Raw genomic sequence first — 23,114 nt, 5'->3', positions numbered from 1 at the left:
TCATCCAGCTCTGCTACTCAGAAAATTCTTGGACAGGGCGTGTGTAGTGGACCTCGACTCAGCCGTCGAGCGGTGATCTGTCTTGCTCGATCGTCGTCTCCGGACGGCACGTCAGCCGATGTATAAATACCATGTCACTACGCCAGGTACGGAACAAGTTACTTACCTGTAACTGTTGTTCTCCAGCATCGGTCTGGCATGGATTCACATGCTCATGAATATTCTCCGTCGTCAGGCCGGGAATCCTCGGTAAAGGAAAAATCAGTATCAGTTTCATTTCTGATCTGTCTTTCTTAGTAGTAACCAATCACTGATCTCTGGGTCATACTGCCCCCAGCCAATGACTTCCCTCTCTCTAAGTCCCTCCCCTGGCAGCCATCCTCAGATTTGGTAGCACGTACAGTGGCAGTATGACCAAGTGAAGAGCCGCAGAGGGGAAGGAGGGAGAGTTCCAATGTGAATCCATGCCAGACCCATGCTGGAGAACAACAGTTACAGTAAGTAATTTGTTCCTTCTCCAGCATGGGGTCTGGCATGGATTCACATGCTCATGAATATCAGAATACATAGCAGTACACACAGGCACAACCACGGGAGGTGGCAAAGGCTCAACATTAAGCATTCCATAAACTCAACATTAAGCACTTTTACCACCTCACCAGGCCCACCTGCAGGCGAACAGGTTGCGCAGCACTGCTTGGCCGACTCTGGACTCCTCCCTGGAATCCCGGTCGACGCAGTAGAATCTTGTGAGTGTGTTCGTCGACCTCCACGTAGCAGCCCTGCAGATGTCCAGCAGGGGCACACCAGACAAGAACGCCGTGGTAGCAGCGATCGCTATGGTCGAATGGGGTCTCGGATGGCCGGGCAACGGTCGGTTTGCCAACCGGTGACAGTGCATGATGCAGCCGGAGAGCCATCTGGAAATGGAAGCCTTCGAGAGAGCCTTCCCTTGGTTCACAGGTCCAAAGTTCACAAACAGCTGTGACGTCTTCCGAAAACTCTTTGTGCGGCCCACGTAGATCTTCAGCGCTCTAGCCACACCCAGCGAGTGCAAAGTCCTCTCAGCCAGCGACAAAGGCGACGGGAAGAAAACTGGTAACACCAAGGGCTCGTTGAGGTGGAAGTCCGACGGCACCTTGGGCATAAAGGAGGGGTGCGTCCTCAGCACCACCCTTGTGTCGTGAAAAGTCAAGTATGGAGGCTTGCAGGATAGGGCCTGGATCTCTCCCACTCGTCGTGCGGAGGTGCTGGCCACAAGAAATGCTGTCTTCCACGACAGGAACTTCAACAGCGCCGAATGCAGAGGCTCGAAAGGCGCCCCCATGAGCCTAGACACCACCACGTTGAGTTCCCACGCCGGGGCAGGAGCCTTCACCGGCGGGAACAATCGGAACAGTCCCTTCATAAATTCCTTCACCAGGCGATGAGACCACACGGACGCCTGTCCCGTAGTTCTGCTTTATCGGGAGATCGCAGCCAGATGTATCTTGATGGAAGCGTGAGCTAGTCCAGCCTTGGCCAGCGACAGTAGGTACGGCAGCACTTGAGGGGCCGTAACCTGCAGAGGGTTAATCTTCTGTGCACGGCACCAGACAGAGAACCTCTTCCACTTATGTCCGTAGCACTTGAGAGTTGAGGACGCCCTGGCCTTTGCAAGAACCTCTCTGCAGTCATCCGGGATATCGTACCCTCCAAACTCGAGTGCTGCAGGAGCCAGGCCTGCAAGTTCAGCGACTCCGGGTTGTGATGAAGGATGGTGCCTCCTTCTCTGGAAAGAAGATCTGCGTCTGTCGGCAGCTTGACCGGTAGGGACGTCGACAAGTCCAGAAGGTCCGGGAACCAGATCAGCCTCGGCCACGCCGGTGCGACGAGGATCATCCTCCACCGGGTCCTCTTGAGCTGGTTGATGAGTCGGAGCAGCAACGGCAACAGAGGGAACGCATATAGGAACAGGCCGTCCCAGGGGAACGAGAAAGCATCGCCCATGCTCCTCGGTTGGGGAAACCTGCTGGCGAACCTCTGGCACTTGGAGTTCGTCGCCATCGCGAACAGGTCGATCTGGGGTTTGCCCCATCGCTGAAAGAGTCGGTCCACTTGATCCTGGCTTAGTTCCCACACGTGGCACGAGCGCAGCTCTCTGCTGAGTGAGTCGGCGATGGTGTTTTTTATCCCTGCAAGATGAAACGGCACCAGAAACATCCCTTGAGCAATGGCCCAATGCCACAGATCATGGGCTTCCTTGGATAGGGCTGGGGATCTGGTTCCGCCCTGCTTCCGGATGTAGAACATCGTGGTGGTGTTGTCGGTGAAGATCCTCACCACCTTGCCATTGAGGGACGGGAGAAAGGACCTGAGGACCCAGAACATTGCCCGGAGCTCAAGGATGTTGATGTGGAGCAGCTCCTCCTCTGGGAGCCAAAGGCCTCTCGCGTGAAGATCTCCGGTGTGCGTTCCCCACCCTTCCAGGGAGGCATCCGTCGTCACCGTCGCCTGGTGGGCCGGGGTCTGAAAGTCTGTCCCTGCCGCTAGATGAGCGCGGGTGCCCCACCACCGGATCGCTCGTCAGAAGGTCTCGTTGAGAGGGATCCTGTCCTCGAAGCTGCCCGTCGCTTCAATCCAGCGGGCGTCAAGGAACTCCTGTAGAGGGCGCATCCGAAGTCTGCACAGGCACACGAGATAAATGCAAGAAGACATCATCCCAAGGAGGGACTTGATGGACCTCACCCTGGCCACAGACGCTGCACCTTGCCTAGAATGGCCTTTGTCCTTTCCTCCGACAGCGAGGCCAGACGCGCCACTGTGTCGAGCTTGGCTACCAGAAACATTGCGACTTGAGAGGGGACCAGGTGGGACTTGGGGAAGTTGTTGGAGAACCCCAGGTCCGTGAGCAGCTGGAGGGTCTTCGCTGTGTGTTCTACGGCGAGCTCCCTTGTCCTTGCGCGGATGAGCCAATCGTCCAGGTAGGGTAGACGTGGATCCGCTGCAGGTGCAGCCGCGCCGCCACTGGAGCGAGGCACTTAGTGAAAACCCTGGGTGCCAACCTCAATCCGAACGGGAGGGCCTTGAACTGGTAGTGCCGCCCTTGGACCACGAACCTGAGGAACTTCCAGTGTCCTTTTAGAATGGGAATGTGAGTGAAAGTATGCATCCTCCAAATCCAACGACGACAGGAAATCGCCCTCCTCCAGCTGTCCCAGCACGTGCTGGAGGGTGACCATCCGGAACTTCTGTGCCTTGATGTACTTGTTCAGTTGTCGCAGGTCCAGGATGGGTCACCACCCTCCTGTCTTCTTTTTCACGAGGAAGTATCTTGAGTATACGCCGGAGCTTCTTTGGGACAAGCTCAATGGCACCTTTCCTGAGCATCGCCCTTACCTCCAACAGTAGTTGAGGGACGTGGTTTTCTTTCCTGGCCACGGGAGGAATGCGGGGGCACTTTTTTAGAAATTCGAGGGCGTGCCCCTGGGCCAGGGCGTCCAGCACCCAACAGTCGGTGGAGATGGACTCCCACACGCTGACGAACTTCGCGAGCCGGCCTCCCACCGGGGTGCTTCGGTGGGGGCACAACGCCACGGTCAGTTCAATCTTGCTTGGAGGCACCCTGCTTGCCTCTGGAGCTCCGAAAGGATGGCCTTCATTGCTGGAGAACTCCTAGGGCCTTAGCTGTCTCCGTGTCCGCATTGATGGCTTGGAGGGACACATCCGCTGTTTTCCCAAACAGGTTGTTCCCGTCGAATGGCATGTCCAGAACCTAGGCTTGCAACGTCCCGGCGGAAATCCGTTGCCTTGAGCCACCCTCGTCGTCTGAGGCAAATGCCGTTGGCTAGCTGGCGGAAACTGGTGTCGGCAATGTCCGTTGCCACCGTTATGGCGTGGTCCGACGCCACCGCAAGATCTCCAGGGCCTCAGCCCTCTTGTCGTCCGGTAGGAAGTCCAACAGGGGGGCAATCTTGTACCATAACTCTGTCGTAGCGGGCCACGATTGCGAGGGTGTTGGCCGCCTTAATCGTTGCCGCCGACGAGATAACTCGTCGTCCCATTGCATCCAGCTTCTTTCCTTCGCCGTCCGGTGGGGAAGTTGACGTTGAGGCCGATGCCCCCCCCGCGCTTTCTTCTTGGCCGCCGCTGAGACGACTGAGTCAGGGGTCGGTTGCTCCCTAAGGCACAAAGGGGCCGCGTCGGGGACCCGATACTTCTTCTCGTACCGATCCCTCTTGGCAGGCGTCGTAGACGGGTTCTTGAGAAGGGTGAGACCCTCGTCCCAGATGTCATCCAACAGAGGCACGGCGAGGACTGTCTTCCTCTTGGCCTCGTGCCGTTGGTAAAGGAAACCTTCCTTCTTCTTCTCTTCGGGGCAGAGCTGAAAAGGCTCAGATGCCCTGGCGATCATAGCGTGGAAAGACCCAATCTCGTCGGGCAGGGAGGCCTGGGCTGGAGGCGATGGGAGCTCCGTCCCGTCGTCATCATCATCATCATCCGTACCCGTCGTGGCCGTGTCCGTTCCCGTGTCATCCCCGGGTACGTGGGACGTGGGCAAAGGCTGAGCAGGCCGCGAGGGCTGAAAAGGCAGGGCTGGATGGGTCTGTCTTCTCTTGTTTGGGGGACTTCTCGACGGGCCTGGCTCTGGCTCCTCCATCGGGCCTGGTTCCGGCTCCTCTGTTGGTGGTAGGGGCAATCTCATCCTCATCTCCGAACATAAGGATTGTATTGCCAACAAAATGGCCGCCGAGTTGTCCTGCGGCTCTGGAAGCGACAGGCGCAACGGTTGACTAGGGACCTCGCTGGCGCCGCCGTCGCTCTCGTCATCCTCTATGTTGGGATCCCTCCCGTGGGACCGGGCCTCTTTGACGCCCTCATCGAGGCCCTCCAAGACTTCAACCAGTTCCTCCTCGGAGGCTGTGTACGTGTCCACATGTCCCCCCCTCTTTTTCCGCCGGGTCTTCACGGGGGTCTTCTCTATGGGCCTGAAAGAGGCTTCCCTCTGTGGTGGCAGAGAAACTCTGGGCCCCGAGGTCGCCTCCACTGGTGTAGCCTCCCCAGGCTGCGCCAGGGCCGCCGCGACTTCCTCCATAGAGGCCTTAGCCGGGTGAATCAAGGCCTTCACCACCTTCTGCGGGCCTGTGGCTTTCACCTTGGGGGGAGGGTCACCGCCTTGGTACCCCTCGGCTGGATCCTTCGAGGCCGACCGTGGCCTCTCCAGAAGCTTTGCCGGGTTCTCGGATTTCCTCTTCCCTGAGCCAGAGCGTTGGCTCGTGGTTGATGGTGCTGGAGAGGATGCGCCCTGCCTGGCAGCCCGACCGTTCGGCCCTCCCGGTGCCCGCGGACTCGGGGTGCTTTGCCTTCTTTTGGGCCCCGGTCCACGGGGCGCCCTCACGGGACTTAGAAGGCCGCTCAGACGATGACGACTTCTCATCTGACGGGCTCTTTCCTTTCAGCCAGTTGGAGAGACGTAGATGTCGATCCTTGATGGTCCGTTCCGACATGTTCCCGCAAAACGCACAGTCCTTCTCCATGTGCGTTTTGGCCTCATGAAGGCAGTAGAGGCACTTCGAATGCTCGTCCTCTTTGAACACATTCTGCAGCTGGCATCCAGGGCAAACCCTGAACAGCTTTCCGGGCATCGAACTTCCTTTCGCCTGGGCCATGTCCGGGGTAGGCCACAGAAACTTCTGGACTCCTCCAAGAAGCGTAACTCGACGAAAACTTCACCCTTGAGGGGCGTAGAAAAATCCGAACGGGTCCCTGTTGATCGGATGTAGAAACGGTGGATGACCGGAAAATGAGAAAATCTCTTTGAAAAAGCGCGAAAACGCAGCAAAAGCTCGAGAGCTAAACACAAGGACTCCCAACACTTGAGCATGAGGTAAAAATCTGAGGATGGCTGCCAGGGGAGGGGCTTAAGGAGAGGGCAGTCATTGGCTGGGGTCAGTATGACCCAGAGATCAGTGATTGGTTACTAAGAAAGACAGATCAGAAACGAAACTGATACTGATTTTTTCTTTACCGAGGATTCCCGGCCCAACTACGGGGAATATTCATGAGCATGTGAATCCATGCCAGACCCCATGCTGAAGAACTCAGTTGCCCATTTTACCTTGTGATCGACCGCTAAAACTTGGTGGAAAAACAAGAAAGATCCTTTATTTTTTTAGATTGAATGCGAAAGACTTGCCAGACGTAAAACAGCCACTCCACGGCAATCACCAGGTGTCTCCTCACCAAGATAAACGCGCACCAACTGCCAACGCTTTCTGGGTGGGGATGTATGGGAGGAGAAATGAGGAATTCACGTGAGAAAAATCCATAAAAATAACATTACGGTAAGTAATTCCTCCTTCAATGGATTGCTCTTCTCGTGCAGATTCCTCATCCGACAGACTCCGTAAGCAGTGGAACAATGGAGGCGGGCAGAAAGTTTACAGTAAAAGATTTTTTAGCATTGCCCTACCAAAATGCACATATGCCCCACGGGCGGCGTCCAGACTGCTGTACCTCAAATTATGGAGTGAGGAACACGTTGCAGCTCGGCAAATGTCTCTAATTGGGATCCCCCCTTTGCAGGGCTGTAGATGCTGAAACCCCTCTGGTCAAGTGTGCCCTGTTGGAAAAAGGAAGCTGCCTGCCTGCAGACTGATGGCATTCTGCAATGCATAAGATAATCCATCGGGATAGAGTCTGCTTGGTTACAAAGCCAGACCTCTCCTGGCTAGAGAGTAGGCCACAAATAATTGATCAGTCATCAGAAATTCTGACGGCCTTGCAATGTAATAACATGAGGCCCTTTTGGGGCCCAACCGATGAGAGCATTCCTCTTCTTTATAAGGGTGCAGAGGTAGGTAAAAGACCGGCAGTCTACGGCTTGCAAAAGGTGAAACTCAGATACCACATTCGGCAGGAACCCCGGCCTTACTTTAAGCGTGACCTTTTCATGAAAGAACTGCAGAAATGGGGGTTTACAACAAAGGGGCTGCAATTCGCAGACCCGCCTAGCGGACGTAATCGCAACCAAGAAGACACTCTGTAGAGTGAGCAACTGCAAAGAACAGGAGTGCATGTGCTCAAAGGGAGCTACCATCAAGAAAGTCAAAACCAGATTTAAATCCCAATCTGGGACAACAAAGGGAGTTGGCGGAAATGTATTCACAAAGCCTTTCAGGAATTAGGCCATAACCAGATAGTAAAAAAGGAACCTTGATCCGGGGACCTCTTGAACTCAGACAAGGCTGGTAAATATCCTTTGACTGTGGTAACCTGAAGGCCTGATGTGGCCAGTGACAGAAGGAACTCCATCACTGTAGTGGGGGGGGGGGGGCAACAGATCTGGTCAATCCTGCGCTCCCTGCATCATGCCTCAAATCTTCTCCACCTGCACGCTTACATGTATCTTGTATATGGTCTGTGTACAGCCAGCAACACCTTGAGTACCTCCTCCGAGAATTTCTAGTCATCATAAGTCATCCTCTCAAGAGCCACGCATGTAGGTTGAGGATTCCAGGTACGGGTGAAGCACCCGACCTTCCGACTGGGTCAGGCGATCCAGGCAACAAGGTTACCGGAGAGGTGGTCAGATTCAGCCGGTCCGAGTACTATGTCCTCCTTGCCCAGTTGGGAGCAATCCAGATCATGGATTCTCAAAACCTTTTCAACCTCCTGAAAACCCAAGGGATGACGGGAATTGGGAAGGCATAGTGGAGAGATAAAGTCCAATCCACCAGAAACATGTCCCCTAGTGCGCCGTTCGATGGGAATTTCGTCAAGCAAAACTGTCTACACTTCCTGTTGGACTCCGTGGCAAACAGATTCACTGTCAGGGTACACCCTTTGAGCGAAGATCTCCTCTAGGACTTCCTGGCACACTTCACACTCGTGAGAGACCGTGCTCTGTCTGCTCAGAGCGTCTGCCAATCCGATATACTGCAGGGACTGAGATCTGATTATCCAAAAGCCAGTACCACAGCTGCATCGTCTCTCTGCAAAGGGGAAGAGAGCGCATGCCTCCCTGCTTGTTCAGGTAGTGCATGCCTACCGTGTTGTCCTTCCTGATCAAGACACACTTCCCTTTGAGTGAAGGAGCAAACGCTTACAGGGCCAACCGGATCGCTCGCAGCTCCAGCCTGTTGATGTGCACCTGGGCTTCCATCGCACACCAAAAGCCGCTCACCTGCAAATCCTCGCAGTGAGCGTCCCAACCCTTCAGACACGCGTCCGTGACCACCCTGGTCTGGGGCCACAGAGGCCAGAAAGGATCCCCCACCATCTTGTTCTCGCTGCTAGCCCACCAATAGAGATCATTGGTCCACTGAACTGGACATTTTTAGAATGCCCTTTAAGGTGCCCAAGTATTAGTTCCAATGACCCCCACAGGAGACATTGCAGAGACCGCATTCGCAGTCTAGCCTCTAAAAAGCAGGAGGCGATGAGATCAAAGAGGCGCAGAAAAGAAACCACTGGCAAGGTGGTGTGGTTCTGGAACAATTCAACAATCTGTCCGACACTAGCGACTCTCCCCTCGGAAGGGGTGAGCGGTAGGGGAGGGGAGTGGAGTGGAGTGGGAGCCTTCCACACCAGTGTCCAGGACCTGTGAAGGCATCATGTAGCAAGACACAGACAACAGAGTCAAAGTTCAAACAAACGTACTTTATTTAACTAAATGTCCGGATGGATGAAGGCCTAACTTGCCCTACGGTAAGGTGGGATTTCCTTACATAAAGAAACTAAGTCTGAGTCAAAGAGTTCAACTTAAAAGTCTGTTTGTGTCCAAGACCTATGATTGCTCTCACAACTAAAGCTAAACACTGTGTAGGGATATCAGCAATACAAGAAATAGTGTGCCAAAGATCTGAGATTCTTCCAGCCCTTGTCTTACTTTTTAGGCCCCCTTCCCCAAGTTCAAGACAGAAAGTTCACACTTAACAGTTCTAAATGATTGGGGTTCTCCCCAATCCTCTTCCCAAGGGTGATTTCTCTGGTTCACCAATGTACATCTATTACAACACAAGTCTTTCCATATCTTCATTGACTTACTCCTTCTGGATATTCACACTCTCGATTCTTCTCTTTACTTGCTTTTCATGCAAGGCACTCGGTCTAGGAACAGTTGACAGACTACCCGGTTCACCCACCACAGGTCACGCAAACAATACCCCTTCTTCATCAGCTTTTGCAGCAATTGTCCACTGCTTTCCCTTGACAGTGAAAAGTAATTCTTGTATCAGAATTATCCTCTTCCAGCACTTTATCTTAGTTAGCTTGACCACCATTCACTTGGTTATGCTGGAGAACTTCTTTGGTCCTTGCCAATACAGGTTTGCATTCTACCTCTAGTTCCTTGACCACTTGGCGTGTGTCAATACTTGTTTCTCTCCTGGGATTTTATTTGATTAGCCAACGCTTATATTTCTATCAACTTGTTCTATGGTATTCGCCACTTGCACCACGTTGCTCTTATTTCATTCAAAACATTCTCATAATTTTCTTCATCTCTTTGCAGAATTTAGAAAGGCTTATTCAATCATACTTTCATGTTGCTTTAATTCTGTACTGTACACAATAATGCTTTCGGTTTGTTCAAATTAAGAAAGGAACAAGTTACTTACATGTAACTAAAGTTCTCCAGCATGGGTCTGGCATGGACTCTCAGGCTCATGAATATTCCCCGTCGCCAGCCCGGGAAGCCTCTGTAAATGAAAAATAGTTTCACGTTCACTTACAAACTGTATTTCTCCTCTAAATCACTGTCCTATGGGTCATACTGCCCCCAGCCAATGACAGTCCTCTCCCTAAGCCCCTCGTCTGGCAGCATCTTCAGAGTTGGTAAGCACGTAAAGAGTCAGTATGACCAAAAAGAGCTGCAGCGGGGTAGGAGGGAGGGTTTGCATGTGTATCGATGCCAGACCTATGCTGGAGAACAATAGTTACAGGTAAGTAACTTGTTCCTTCTCCAGCATGGGGTCTGGCATGGATTCACATGCTCATGAATAACAAATACATAGCAGTACAACATTACACAACCACGGGAAGTGGCAAGGCTCAAGAGAAGCAATTACTCTTACCCATGGAACAGACTCGCCTCAAACGAAGAGGTTGTGTAGCACTGCTTGGCGACTCTGGACTCCTTTCTGGAATCCCTGTCAATGCAGTAGAACTTCATGAAGGTGCGCGTGGACCTCCATGTAACAGCTCTGCAGATGTCCAGCATCGGCACACGAGAATGGAAATTCTGACTGAACCTTCGGCATGAAAGAGGAGTGTGTCCGCAGCACCACCCTCGACTCGTGGAACGTCAGATATGGCTGTTTGCAGGACAGGATCTGGATCTCACCCACCATCCGAGCAGAGGTGATGGCCATAAGGAAAGCAGTTTTTCCAAGAGAGGAATATGAGAGTGGGCCTGATGCATAGGCTCGAAAGCCCCCCCCACCTCCATGAGCCTCGTCAGCACCACATTGAGTTCCCACACTGAGGAAGGAGCCTTAACCGGTGGGAAAGATCGAAACAGTCCTTTCAGGTAGACCTTGACGAGACAGTGAGACCAAAGAGGACATCTTCCTGGAGACCAGGGGTAGCGGGAGATAGCCACCAGATGCACCTTGATAGAGGCGTGCATCAGTCCGGCCTTGGCCAAGGATGACAAGTATGTAAGAATCTCCGGGGCCGTGACCCTCAGAGGGGAGATCGTCTGCGACTGGCACCATGTAGTTTAACGCTTTCACAAGTGACTGTAGTACTTCAAAGTCGACAATGCTCTGGCCTTGGCAAAGACCTCCCTGCAGTCCGCTGGCAACTCGTATTCTCCAAACTCTAGGGCTGCAGGAGCAATGCCCTCAGGTTCAGCGATTCTGGGTCGTGGTGCAGGATTGCGCCTCCTTCTCTGGTGAGAAGATCCGGGACTACTGGTAGTTTGAACGGAGGCGACGATGACAGGTTGAGAAAGTATGGCTACCAAATCTGCCTCGGCCACGCCGAGTGCGATGAGTATCATCCTGCATCGGCACTGTCTGAGTGTGCTGATCACTTGTAGCAGAAGAGGCAATGGTGGGAATGCGCACAGAAACAGGCCTTCCCACGGGAAGGAGAACGTGTTGCCCAGGCTCCTCAGTTGGTGTAATCTGCTGGCAAACTTCTGGTATTCGGAGTTTGTCTCCGTCGCAAACAGATCGATCTGGGGCCTGCACCACTTGATGACGATGCGGTCTACCTGGTCCTGCTGAAGTTCCCATTTGTGGCAGAAGCGCAACTCCCTGCTGAGGGAGTCGGCAATGGTGTTCTTGACTCCCGCCAGGTGAAAAGGAACGAAGAACATCTTTAATCCGACGTCCCAGTGCCACAAGTCCTGCGCCGCTTTGGAGAGCGGCGGGGATCGAGTGCCACCCCTGCTTCCTGATGTAGGACATCATGGTAGTGTTGTCCGTGAAGATTCTCACCACCTTGCCCTTCAGAGGCGGGAGGAATGACTTCAGGACCCAGAACACTGCCCGCAGGTCCAGAATATTGATGTGAAGGCGTCCGGTGTGGGCTCCCCAGCCTTCCAGGGAAGTGTCTGTGGTGGCCATTTCCTAGTATGGGGGGCTTTGAAACCCTGTGCCCCGGGAGACATTGGAGCGAACGCCCCACCACCTTATCCCATGATGGAACGCCTCGTTGAGCGGGATCCTGTCTGCAGAACTTCGGACACCTGTATCCATCGAGCGTCTAGGACCTCCTGAAGACGTTGAATCCATAAACTGCAGGGCTGTATAAGGTAGATGCGAGACGACATCATGCCGAGCAGCGACTTGATGGTCCGCACCGTGGCAGTCTTCGGTGACAACAGCCGTTGCACTTTCCCCAGAATGGCCTCCAACCTCTCCTCCGAGGGCAACGCTAGGTAGGATACCATATTGAGTCTGCCTCCTAGGAACAGTGCGTTCTACAATGGAGTCAAGCGAGACTTCGGATAATTGATGGAGAATTCCAGACTCGTCATCAGCTGGACAGTCATCTCTGTGTGTCCGACGGCCAACTCTCGGAACCGGGCCGTATGAGCTAGTCGTCGAGATAAGGGTAGACGTGTATCCCTGGTAGCCACAGATGGGCCACCACCAGTGCCAGGCACTTCGTGAACACCCTGGGGGCCGACTTCAGGCCTAAGGGGAAGGCGTTGAACAGATAGTGCTGCCACTGCACTACGAAGCGTAGGAACGTTTTGTGCGTCTTGTGAATGGGGACGTAGAAGTAGGCGTCCTCCAGGTCTAGCAATGTCAAGAAGTCTCCTTCCAGTTGGCCAAGCACGTGCTGCAACGTGACCATCCTAAATGTTTGCAACTTTAGGTACTTGTAGAGACGTTGCATGTCCAGAATGTGCCTCTATCCCCCGATTTTCTTTTTGATGAAAAAGTATCTGGTTTAGACTCTGGAGCACTGGAATCGTCATGGAACCAGTTCCATCGCCTCTTTTCGTAGCATGGCCCACACCTCCTCCAAGAGCTGAGGCACGTGCTGCTCCTGTCGGGCCACCAGAGGGATCCGCGGACATCTGTGCTTGAACTCCAGGGTATGTCCGTGGGCAAGAGCGCAGAGCACCAATCTGTCGGTGGTGATCTTCTTCCACTCGCTGAGGAATACCGTCAGCCGGCCTCCCACCGGTGTGCACAGGTTGGGGCCCGACGTCCTGGTCAGTTAAGGCCTGCTTCGGCAGCGGCGTCCGACCTTGAGTGTAACGGCACGCTGACCACTTCCCCCGAAGGCCTGGGAACGGCCTCTGTAGGCTTACTGGGCCGTGGTTCTGGAAGGCTGGTGGCACGACGAGCAGAAACATTTTGTCGATCTGCTCGACTACCCCCTGGAGTAGCGAAATGGAGAGCAGTGTTGCTGGAGCATGCCGAGGGTACGGGCCGTCTCTGTAGCCACCTTGATGGCCTGCAGGGACTCAACAACCTTCCCAATAAGGTAATCTCTGTTGAACGGCATGCCCAGTAGCCTCGCCTGAACCTCCTTGCGGAAATTCATGGCCTTCAGCCAGCCTTGACGACAAAGGCAGACACCGTTCCCCATCTGCAGGAAACCTGTGTCGGCAATGTCCGGAGCCAGCGTGATGGCATGGTCCGAAGCCACCTTTCCCTCCTGGAAGAGGGTATCGCCTGCATCCTCTTGTTGTTGGGGAGGAACTCAAAAATCGGGCCAGCTTGTACCACAGCTCTCTTTCATACCTGGCCAGGATAGCCCGTGCGTTGGCCGTCTTGATGGGGGACGCCGCAGTGTAAATAACCTTCCTCCCGATTGCCTCCATCTTCTTCCCCTCGCTGTCTGGAGAGACCGAGGACGACGAGGAAGGGATTGCCCAGAGCTTCCTCGCGGCCGCTGAAATCACCGAGTCTGGTGATGGTTGAGACCGTAGGCACCTGGGTGCGGACTCCGGCACCCGGTACTTCTTCTCCAGCCTATCCCGTTCGGCTGGGGCCGTGGAAGGGTTCTTTCAGAGGGCCAGACCCTCCTCCCACATGTCTTCCAGAAGGGGTACCGCCATGATGGTCTTCCTTTTGGCTTTGCGCCTCTGGTACAGGAAACCCTCCTTCTTGGTCTCTTCTGCCGTAAGCTGGAAAAGCTTGGAAGCTTTGGTGACCATGGAATGGAACGACCCCACCTCATCCGGTGGGGACACCCTCGGCTGTAGAGAACCGCCCGCTATGAGGATGTCGTCCTCGTCGGTCATCGCCGTGGCCGTATCCATCCCTGTGTCCACTGGGGAGTTGGTGGCTGACGCGGATGTGGAGGCAGATACAGAAACGTCAGATGACGCTTTCTCTTCTTAGCCGGAGTCTGATCTGGGGCTGTAGGAACCGGGCCCTGCAGCAGCCTCTTCTGGATTTCCGACATCAAAGTGTGTAGGGGGCGACAGGATGTCCAGAGATACATCCCTCGGCTGGGCTGGCATGATCTGAAACACTCAGCCCGCGCCGCTGGAGAAACTGTTGTCGTCCACATCCTTGTGCACCGTGTGCTGGGACTCCAGGTACTCGTCATCTGTGGACGAAACTTCAATGGCCTGGGACACTGCCTGGTGCTGGTCTGGTGCTCCCCCCCCCCCCTTTTTGCACCCTGAGGGGTCTGAGCCTGGCTCATAGAAGGCATCCTCTTTTCCTGGGTGTTAGTAGGCTTCACCCCAGCCACTGTGCAGGCCTCTCGCCTCAGAGGCAGGGACACCTTGGGCGATGTAGGGGTTATCTTCACAGGGTAAGGCCCCTTTCGCCTTTGTGAGAGCGGCTGCCCCAGCTCAATCGTCGAAGACTTCTCCTGAGCCACCTGGGCCTTCTTGGGCAGGTTGGTCGCCTTCTCCTCAGTTCTCGTCTTCTCAGGCTTCACCCGCAGCTTCTCCCGTTGGACGATTTCCTTTTCGAGTAGGAGCTTGATCACTGGCTGGAAATGGAGGCGGATGGTGATGTCGATCCTGCTCTGTCCATCGCGGGACCCGCTTGCGCGAGATCCCCAGTGGAACTGGACTTGCAGTGCTTGGCCTCGTCTTGGGTCCCCACGGGGGAGGCGCCCTCAAAGGACTTAGAAGCCCACTCCTCGGACCGGCTGGTCCTGGGTGATGCATGACCCTGCTCGAAGCACAAGCTGAGGCCTTGGCGTTCAGCAACGCCGCCAGTCTACTGTGTCGATCCTTCGTCATCTTCTTGGGAGAAGCCGAGGTAGAACTCACATTCTCCTTCCCTGTGGTCCGGATGAAGACAGTAGAGGCATTGGAGGTGCTTGTACTCCACAAACAAACATGTTCCGGGCCTGCACTTGGGTGCAGGGCCTGAAAAGGGGTCTTCCTTCCTTCCTTCTTCTCCTCCGTCATGGCCGAAGGTGTAGAGTAGGCCTGATGGCCTTCTGGAAACTTCAAAGAAACTTTGATGATCCTCGCCCTCGAGGGGTGCTGAAATTCACTAACAAACGGAGCCCCGCTGTCGGCAGATGGAGAGAAGAGCACACTGACTCTTTTGAACAAAAACAGAAACATTTTCCGTCAAAAAACGATAAAATGTAGAAGTAGCTCATAGAGCAAAACTCGAGGACTAACATTGAAACGTGCAGTAAAAATATGAAGATGGCTGCCAGAGGAGGGGTTTAGGGAGAGGACTGTCATTGGCTGGGGGCATTATGACCCAGAGGACAGTGATTGGTTTAGAGGGGAAATACAGTAAGTGAAACTGAAACTGTTTTTCTTTTACTGAGGATTCCCGGCCTGACTACAGGGAACATTCAAGAGCATGTGAATTGATGCCAGCCACTATGCTAGAGAAGATATCTGTTTAACCCTTTAAACTATATTCATTTCCTTTCAGGCTTATAAACACTTGTTTCAGCATTCAAAAGTACTTGAAGAGAGGGTCCCTGGAATGGCCCTCGTGACCCCCCCTATACGCATGGCAGCCCAAAGACTGAGAAACAAGAGATGCCAGTCACTGTTTGGCTAGCCCGCAGGAGGGTCAGTAAATCCTACATATGTGAGCAGCCATTCAAACCCGATCCAGCTTACGTCTTCGCGGACACGTGTCTCAACACTGGACGAGGTTGACTAATGATAAATATCCAGCTGTGCTGACGTCATTAGAGACACCACGACATAGTAACGTTAGCCACGAAACAAACTTGCATCCATGCACAAAGTTACATGGACAAACACACATTCACACTAAGAACATTCAGACACACATGCATAGACTCTTCTAAATAGAAGATATAAGCCTCTTTTGCGTTGCAAAGATCCAAGCCTCCCTCCTGGGTGAAGGGCAGAGATGGGTAGGTGCAGTGGTAGATGTGGTACGAGTCTTGACTTCAGGATCATAGCCGCGAAAGAAGCAAATTAATTAAAGCCGGCGAGTTGACGAAAGCAAGGAAAGTCCGGTCTGTGTTAAATAAAACTTAACGGCAACAGTATCCGACGAATGAAGGTTGCACGTGTGCAGATAAGACGCAAGAGAAAGCAAAGCATTGTAAAGAACTGTAAATTAAAGATACAAAGTAACAGTGGTTCAGCGACTTAAGATTGCCAAATCAAAAGTCTCTGTGAAATGTCTGATGCATTAAAAGCAGCAGACGAGAAAGAAACAGATGCAAGATTTGAACTGTTGCCAGGTTTGATCCCGACAGAGGGAAACCTTGATGTGAGAGATATTTTTAACTTTGAAATAAGTACTGTGCTCGAAACTACATTTAGCAAGAGGCCTTGGTGTAGGAGAGAAAGAGAAAAAGTGACGTTTTAAGGTCGAAGTGGTCATGCAGAGGTAAGAGCAAAAGTGTTGCAGTTTTGAAAGTCTTCGACAGTGGAAGGAAAGTGATAAGAGGCTTGAGCCAGACGAAGGGAACCCTATGAAAGTTTAATTGAAGCTTGGGGAAGGGAACACCTATAAATTGTGATAGAAAGGTTTGAGCCCAGCAGAGGGAAACCTGTACTGAATTGTGGTAACCAGAAGGAAACAAACTTTTGTTGAACTGTATTACAAGCTAAAAGGTGACCTGGACTGGAGTGAGAGAAACCCGAGAGGTCCAGTGGATAAACTAGTGACTTTTTGTGGAAGGCCAAGTGGGCCCTGGGCCACGAAAAACAAACTGCATCCTTGTGTCCGAAGCAAGAGTGGGTGGCAAGGTCCAAATGTGCCGCCTTACCAGTGCTACAAAATGCAGGGAAGGAAGTTTACTCCGCCATACTGAAATTTCTTTTGAACACTGATTTTCCTTTTTGCATTACATATTCCCTTTACACATTTATTGTCTTAGAAAGAGGGCAGGCATTAGGTTTATTAGTATAGACCATTTTAATTTGACTAAGGACGGACTAGGAGTATTTTCTTTTTGTTTGATGGTCGAGAATACTCACAGCTTAGTTATAGGGCAAGATAGGCCTTTTACAACCCCTTTTAAACCATCAATTTTTTAAATTTGTTTCTTAATTTTATTGGTTTTAATGCAAACCTTTAAAATGTTAGTCATAAATCACATCACATCATAGCTCCAAAAAAAAAAAAAAAAAGAAAAAACTTCCGACTTCAGTCCATACACAACCCAGACCCCTTTGGTGTTAGTTCAAGTAGGCGGAGTTGTTTCTAATTTCAACAAGCTTTCAATCACAGCTAACAGACGTCAAGTGCATTATCAGCTTAATGTTAGTGCCATTAACCATTGCCTGCCACCAATGGTCGGCACATAAGGACGAGTGATTGTCACTCCATGGACCCAGATGAATAGATCTTACATTTTTAAGTTCATGACAAAACACCATATTTTTAAGGGTCTCTACTTCGCGTGCACAAAATCTACACAATATATCTAAATCTGCATTGCATACCCATCCATCGAGACGCTCTTTGGTTTTAAAGGCGTTCAGACGGAACAACAAAAATAGTCTTCTTGCATTTGGATTTGGAAAAAGCTGTACATATTTTTGTAGCTCAGTAAAGCCTCTTGCTTCGATTGGTGTATTAACCATCAAACTATTAGCAGATCGCGGGGAGCAAGTCGCCTCCCAATCCGCCCGCCAGATTTTCAATTTTCCTGCGTTGGGGTTGGCGTGCAATGTTTCCAGCTTGAGGTCAAACTCCACAAGCAGTCTTTCGCAACGTTTGACCCACATTGAAACAATGTTGTTTCGGTCCGAGGATGTACCAGGCAGAATTTGAAATTGCGGAATCTTCTCGCACGCTCTTAAAGGTTTTGAAACTTGCAATTCTTGTGTCAGTATGTACTTGTAATACCATGCCCCTCTCACACTTTGCTTTGCAAATCAGGGCTACACCACCCCATTTTTTGAAGTATCTGTCGTAGCGGAGTACGGCATAGCCGCTGGGGACCGCTATGGAGATCGCAGGGCCAGATGTGGGTATGAGCCAGGTTCCCATCAGAGGTAGGATATCCAGGTTGTTTGAGGCAATAAGATGAAGGATCTCATGTGCATGTGCTGCCAGGGATCTGGTATTAAGTAAGGCACAGAGTAGAGCAAGGGCCTGAGGCTAGAGAGTAGGCCCAGGGGTGTAGGGGGAGGGGCAGCTGGGGGTGGGGTCTTTGAAGAAGAGGTCTTGGGTGGCTCAGGGCCAAGGTGGAGCCTTGGCTGGTGGGCAACACTGGACTTTAAGCGAGTATTGCGCTGTATGTTGGGGTGGCAATGAGAAGTCAGTAGATGTGACAGCACGTGCAGCAAGGTGGGTGATTCGATCACAGAGTGGCTGAGGTGTGAGCTTGGTGTAGCCCTGGTGTGCTGAGCTGGCAAGTGGGAGATGTGGGGCAAGTTGAAAGTGCCTGGATCGGCATGCAGATGCAGGTGCGTGCTGGTACTCGTCTGTCTAGCGTGGAAGCCTCCGAGGGTTGCTCATTTTGGAATGCAGTGCCTGATGTGCGCTGGCCCGCAGAGGTATGGTGATTGGGGGCGTGTGCTGTGAGTTTTAGGTTGTCTGGAGAGGGTTGTTAGTACTGGCAAGTTGGAGGGCCTTGATGTGCAGGGCTTCCTCCTTGAGGAGTAGGTTGCGGCAAGTGGAGGGGCATGTGCGTGCCTGTATTCTCTTCCACGTGAGGCGAATCTGGCTGTTGGGCAGCTATGCAGGCTTTGAGTCCTTAATCTTTTCCAGGGACTGGTGGCTTTAGGGCCGAACATATTCTCGCCATCAAAGGTGATGTCCAGTAGCTTGTGCTGGGCATTGGGCGAGAATCCTGAAATGCCAGATATGCCTGTCTCCTCATTACAGCTGCCGACCCCATGGACCTTCCAACGCAGTCTGCGATGTCCAGGCCTACCTCTTGACCATCATTCACAATTCGGGGAAAGCCCTCCTGCATTTCCCCTTCTGGAATGTACTGAAAGACCTCCCCAATAGCCTTCCACAAACCAAAGATGTACTTTGCAAAAGCACAGGGCGTGTTAAATGCCTTAAGGACATACTGCCCAATGAAAACATTTTTTTAGGGTGTCAACTTTCTTCCCTTTCCATAGGGTGTATGGACATGGATGTGGCGGGCCTGGTGTTCACAGAAGCCTCCTGCACCACCAATCCCTCAGGCATTGGATGAGAGGAGAGGTAAACTGGATGTCCCCTTCCCGGCTTTTTTTTTGTGAATTCGAAGATCACTGGTAGTGGTGAATGGCCTCTGCCATAAAATGGCGATAGGGTCTGCAATGATATATAATAGGATAGGTTATTTATAACACTCTTAATACCCAGAAGTTTCTAATCGCGGATAGAACCTGTGATGCTCAGTGTCGTCTTGCACATTGCCCCTAATCTATCCTCCAGAGTTGATAGCCACATTGAAGGGCATGTCCTCTCTGTAAAGGGTCCTTCCTCCAGAATGTCTGTGAGGTCATAACCTGACAAAGGTCTGGCTGGGGTTCTGCAACCTAGGGTATCCACCACCCTATCGACCTGTGCCACAGTATTTTGCGTAAGAATGCCCATAAGGATGAGCCTGCAACATCTCCAAATTAGGAGCGTTGTCCAGGGCACTGGCATCATGGAGTCCCCCAGCCAAGGTGACTAAATACACCCGGTCAGTGAACAAATCTCGACCGCTAGAGCCTATGTAAGCAGGGTCGAGGCAGAACGACATCTGCTCATCAGTGTCATAGCAAGTTGTTTCCATAGTGCTGAAAAACATGGTTCTCGACTGCAGGACGAACGAGCGGTCGGATATCAGTGCCGATATAGACAGTCACATGTCTACACCAGTACTGCAAGAGGCTTCGGTGCCGGAGGCGCACTGGCAGCAATCGGCACCGAGCCCGAGGGCTTGAACGACGACAAGGTGGTCGGCTTGGGCCAGGGTTACCGGGCATCATTGGAGCCACCTGCTTGGAGAAGTCACCCGTACCTGCAGTCGCATTTTGAAAACATATCGAGCATCTACTCTTTGAAAGCCTCCCACTCTGCCTTGGATGTGGACCCGATTGACGACTTACTGGGTTCGTCTGACAAATTGGACCCGTGCCTGTGTTGATGACACGGTTTATTTTTATGGAAGGAAGATGATGAGTGGCTCTGAGAGCGCAATCTCTTCTTAGATTGTTTTCGATGCCTAAGCTCCTTTTCAGCAGTAGGCCCCTCAGTATCGGGACTTGATGACCGGATGGTCAAGCAGGCTGGGGATTTATATGGGAGCCGGCCTACCGTGAGTTTCGCAGCCCTCTCCTGTAGCGATTTCAGATTTATCTTCCTACAAGAACCACAGTCCTCAGTGACATGATCGATACCGAGGCACCACACGTAAACACTGTGTGGGTCCACAATGGACATCTTTGAACTGCAGTCCTTGCAGCCCTTAAAACATGACACTTTGCGAGTGGACATTGTGTCGAAATCGCATGAAAGAAAGACGAAATTCATCGGTTGAAAATTCTCGTGAGAGAGTTGTTCCATGAGCAGCATGCTGCACGCATGGAAAAAAGGAACTGAGGTACAGGGGCGTAGTGACACAGTACATGTTCGACGACCGATGTCACATCTGGATTCGACTGCTACATCGAGTCAAGAGGAATCAACAGTCGAGTCCCCCTGTCGAAATATATTCCGAGCAGCTGACGCTGGAAGGGATATCTATTTGATGAGGAATCTGTGGCAGAAAGGCAATCCATTGAAACTGTATTTAGGGTAGACTTCGATTTTGCACAATTTCTAGGGAGTTTTCGGCATGTCTGCTGCATAGTAAAACACACATGTAGCAAAGTATGTATTTTTATTCTTTTCATCACACCCATATTATTAGATACAGTTTTGTAGCTTGCATCTGCAGATTGAGCTTTATTAAGTATAGTAGTTTATTGTAATGAACAAGAGGTCCGCTATGTTCGAATAGGCCATTGTTAAAGGTTGCAGATTTTGCCATTTTAGTGTACTAGGCTGCATTTTTGAGCTATGGTCACTTAACAATTTTATTTTTGCGGTTTGGAAGAAAAGCTCCAAGCAAACAATGTCAGGATGGAAAGGGATTCAGAACTGTTTTCAGCTAATTGTTGAAAGGGAGAAGGTTCTCAGGGGCCTGATATGAGGCTCGAGACAGCAGGTGCCTTCCCAGACGATAGATGAATAAATACATAACGGCTGTGAAGGACGCAGTGAGATAGGTGAGAAGGCCCAGGCAGCAGCATTGCCAAAATGCAGAATTAGGATGTGAACACAGCACCCCCACTGAAAGTTAAGGCACTCTGTACAGTGATAAAGTGCCTTGGTAAAATGAATAAATAGGACAAATTAATTTCCTGAAGCAAGGACGCAGACACGTTTTTTCATGCAGCTATTCATTGCAAGAAGATGACTAGGAGGTTTCTTCCAGAGTTGGCAATATTTATCGAGATGGGAGTTGCAGAGTGAGCAGGTGCAAGGGGTAGGAAGCCAAGAAGGATAATTATGGGGAAGGGAGTGCGGTGTTCCATGGGTTGCAACAAGGTTTTGACGTCACCGATTTTCACTCACTATATGATTGGTCCGTCTCGTTTAGATGCTACAGCCCAAGCTGCCTCAGGTGTTATTGTCCAATTAGGATAGAGCTGTTTTATCAATTACTCCATGAAAAGTGCCAACCAATTAAAATGATGCATTTTGTGCGGGCTATGAAATGATGTCATGTTCGAGTAGTGGTATTTTGATGGTGACGAGAAAGAATACTTTCAGTTATTTTGTTCAATGTAGTGTTCTTTAGGGCCCCAGTGAAGAATAGCCAATGGAAATGTTAGAATTAGAATTAATGTTTCATTTGTAGAACATGTTAATTTTGCGGTTTCTTGCTTTAAATATTGTTGTCCCGAGCGGGCGTGTTGAGATGGTCCTCAGTTCATTTCCACAGAGCTGTCTTACTCGCTCGGCCATATTTAGCAAATAAAAAGCTGTTCTTTCTTGCAATTTAGGCACTATTTTTGATTACTTTGGGGTACTTTACATTTACAATCGCTGTCCAGAGTGTTGTGCTCCTCTACGAGGCAATACTGACCGATCTTGTGAGGACCGTAGATAGAAATATGACACCCAGAGTCAAGGCAGGGTTCAAAACCTGAGGACTTAAGAAATATTCAGCATGGCACTAAACGAGAAGAATAATAACTTCAAAATGAAGCAGTGTTTCTGAAGCAAGCAGATTGTGCAGAAAAAAGTAAGTAAGGTCATGCGGTGCGTCTCCTCAATATATACTGTCCTAGACATCATGTCCTGTGTGGTATATGTAGAGGAGTCGGGCTGAGCCAACACAGAGCCACTCTGCGCTCCCCGGTAAATCTGTGGGAGGAGGGAATCCATTAGAAGTCTTTATTGCAGCTTTCACAAATATCTTCATAATTCACTTCCTGAACAATTCCCACTACTCAGAGGAAGTACACTAGTAGTGCATGTTGCCTGTATCTCAGTTGAGTCAGATGAGTTATCATCCCTCTCCTCCCTGAAGTCTATTCTTTTTATGTGATGAGGACGATTAAGAATGGTGAGACTCAGAGTGAGACTTTTTATGGTGTTTATTGGGTCTCTTTCTCAATTCCCTCTCAGAAGGGGAGTTCTCATGAGTTGGCCCTGCAGGACCAGGAGGCCTCCCCTCAGAGAGTTCCCGGTTTAGACAGGGGTGGAGCAACTGAGAGCCAGTTTTGGTGTCATTCCCTAAGGTTTTCAGGTTCGTCACAGGAGCCACACACTGTTATACTGTGTCCCGGCACCAGGCAAAAGAGGCCGATTTTCTGACATTTCCGAAGTACAATTCTTATAGTGGTCGAAACCGAATAATTCAGAATACTGGCATATGGCGCAGCAAAATAAATCGTTCTCGAAACATTGTGACAGTGTTCAGAGTGTGTGGAAAAAGGAACTGAAGTTGTGGGGTGTGCTCTATTTGTAGTACCATTGATGTCATTTCCAGAGAAATGGAGTAGGACCATTGAGGCAAGTTGACACAGAGATGCATCATTCCCCTGTTGTGAACATTTCCAGTGACATCTCCCGCAGCAGGATAGATATCAAAGATGAGGAATCGATGGGAGAATGGAAAATGCAATCAATTAGAAGAATTGCAAGGTCAGAGTTTTGGTTTAAACACTCTAAGCACTAGCACAGTGGCAATGAAAAAATGAAGTGCATCAGACAAGGGTCAGACTCCAAAGCACAATCCACAGAGGGGATGACAAAGTT

The 23,114-nt window shown here is 51.2% G+C and overlaps 1 protein-coding gene across 6 annotated transcripts in view; it reads right to left on the bottom strand.

Annotated features, from left to right (window-relative positions):
• FRYL (FRY like transcription coactivator) overlaps window positions 1–23,114 on the bottom strand; it is a 3,055,992-nt gene that overhangs the window by 505,337 nt on the left and 2,527,541 nt on the right. The gene's annotated exons all lie outside the window — the stretch shown is intronic.

The sequence above is a fragment of the Ambystoma mexicanum genome, chromosome 6q (assembly GCF_040938575.1).
Source record: "Ambystoma mexicanum isolate Mex_15411 chromosome 6q, UKY_AmexF1_1, whole genome shotgun sequence".
In the NCBI taxonomy this organism is placed as follows: Eukaryota; Metazoa; Chordata; class Amphibia; order Caudata; family Ambystomatidae; genus Ambystoma; species Ambystoma mexicanum.
This window is presented reverse-complemented; position numbering and strand designations above follow the sequence as displayed.